The 2500-nt window shown below is 58.5% G+C and overlaps 1 protein-coding gene across 1 annotated transcript in view; it reads right to left on the bottom strand.

The window, feature by feature from the left end:
* ugdh (UDP-glucose 6-dehydrogenase) overlaps positions 1–2500 on the bottom strand; it is a 25092-nt gene that overhangs the window by 8394 nt on the left and 14198 nt on the right. The gene's annotated exons all lie outside the window — the stretch shown is intronic.

Below are 2500 nucleotides of genomic sequence, written 5' to 3'. Positions count from 1 at the left end.
GACCGCGTTTTTCGCCAGAGCTGTGAGGTGGATCAGAAGGCAGCGAGGTCGGAGAGCTGGCTGTTTGGTTCGCCTTCGGCGGAGAGGAACGCGACCACCACTCCCGGGCATATTCCTGAGCAACGTGAACTCCCTATGCAATAAAATTGATGAACTCCGGTGTCTCGTTGCAAGGAACAGCGACTTCCACTCCTCGGCTGTCTTCGCGTTCACGGAGACGCACCTATCTTCATCTGTCCCTGACGAGGCGGTGGAGCTAGAGGGATTCTCCGCGTTCCGGGCTGACAGAGACTTCGAGGCGGTGAGCAAGTCTAGGGGAGGGGGGTTAATGTTCTTTGTTAACGTGCGCTGGAGTTCCGAGGTGACAGTGCTCCACAAACACTGTTCCACGGCTATAGAATCCCTATTCATCCTCTGCCGTCCATTTTATTCCCCCCGTGAGTTCAGCTCATTCATTCTCGCGTGTGTCTACATTCCACCTGATGCGGACGTCACCGCAGCAGTAGACACACTGGCAGAGCAATTGATGAGTGTGGAACGTAATTACCCGGACAGTTTTGTTGTTGTTTTGGGGGATTTTAACCAGGCTAATCTTAGCCGGGCGCTCCCCAAATACAGGCAGCAAGTCACGTGTCCCACCAGGGGGGTGAACACTCTGGACCATTGCTACTGTACAGCTCGTCAAGCCTACCATTCTGTCCCCCGTGCTGCACTGGGCTACAGTGACCACATCCTCATACACCTGATCCCTCGCTACAGGCAGAGGTTAAAACTCTCTAAACCTGTTGTACGGCGATTCAGGGTGTGGTCCAGTGAGGCATGTGAGCGACTCTGCGCCTGGTTGGAGAGTGCAGGCTGTGACCAGGACTTGGTGGAGTGGGCGGGGCCAGAGGCTGGTAACAATCTGGATGTATACACACACAGACACTGTTACATCATTTATCAGCCTTGGCGAGGAGGTGTGTGTCCCCCTCCGCTCCAGGAAGTCCTTCAACAACGACAAGCCCTGGTTTTCATCCCAACTCAGGCGTCTGAGGTCAGAGAAGGAGGTGGCTAGGCGCAGTGGGGACGTGGACCGGGTCAAGCAGGCCAAGTACAGGTTCGCCAAAGCGGTGAAGGAGGCGAAGCATCGCTTTTCGGAGAAGCTGCAGAAACAGCTCTCTGAGGGGGATTCCGCCTCCGTCTGGAAAGGCCTAAAGACCATCACCAACTACAAACCCAGGTCCCCGCTGATGTCCGACAACCTCCCCCTCGCTAACGAGCTGAACGAGTTCTATTGTAGGTTTGAGAAAGAGAGGTTCCCGCCCACCCCCGCCCTCTCCCTCCACACCCCCCGGCTACAACCACCACCCCCGTCCCCCAAGGGGGCCAATGTCCCTCCTGCTACCCCCACCCTCCCCCCTCCCCCCCCCCCCTCCCTCCCCCCTCCTCACCCGCCCCGCCCACCCCCACCCCCCTTTCCCCACCCCCTCTCTCTGTCACAGTGCGAGAGGTAAACAGACTGTTTAAGAGGCAGAATCCCCGGAAGGCAGCTGGTCCGGATTCCGTCTCTCCCTCTGTCCTGAAGCACTGCGCCGACCAGCTGGCCCCGGTGTTTACCCACATCTTCAACGCCTCGCTGGAGCTGTGTCACGTCCCAGCGTGCTTCAAGGCATCAACCATCATCCCCGTCCCCAAGAAGGCCAAGGTCACAGGCCTCAACGACTACAGACCCGTCGCTCTGACCTCCGTCGTCATGAAGGTCCTGGAGCGCCTTGTCCTGGCCTACCTGAAGCTCATCACGGATCCTGTGCTGGACCCCCTGCAGTTCGCGTACAGAGCCAATAGATCCACGGAGGACGCCGTGAACATGGCTCTGCACTACGTACTAGAACACCTAGACACTGCAGGCAACTACGCCAGGATCCTGTTCGTGGACTTCAGCTCGGCCTTCAACACGATCCTCCCACACATCCTGGAGCACCAGCTATCCCTGCTGCAGGTGCCGGTCTCCACCTGCAGGTGGATCACGGACTTCCTGACTGACAGGTCTCAGCGGGTGAAGAGCTGGGGAAGAGCATTTCCAGCTCCAGGACCACCAGCACGGGCTCCCCGCAGGGCTGCGTCCTGTCTCCAGCACTATTCTCCCTCTACACCAACAGCTGTGTCTCCCGCCACCCCTCGGTCAAGCTCCTGAAGTTTGCAGACGACACCACCCTGGTGGGCCTCATCTCCGGGGGGGACGAATCTGCCTACAGGGGGGAGATCGAGGGGCTGCAGAGCTGGTGCAGTTTAAACAATCTGGAGCTAAATGCTCTAAAAACAGTGGAGATGGTGGTGGACTTCCGAAGGAAAGCAGCCCTGCCCCCTCCCATCACGCTGGGAGGTACCCCGGTGGCCTCCGTGGAGTCATGCCGCTTTCTAGGCATGACCATCTCCCGGGACCTAAAGTGGGAGCAGAACACCGAGGCCCTCACAAAGAAGGCCCAGAAGAGGATGTTCTTCCTCCGGCAGCTGAGGA

Source organism: Nansenia antarctica, assembly GCF_963989245.1.
Source record: "Nansenia antarctica genome assembly, chromosome: 3".
NCBI lineage: Eukaryota > Metazoa > Chordata > Actinopteri > Argentiniformes > Microstomatidae > Nansenia > Nansenia antarctica.
Note: the sequence above shows the minus strand (reverse complement) of the source record. Positions and strands in the feature narration are given on the sequence as shown.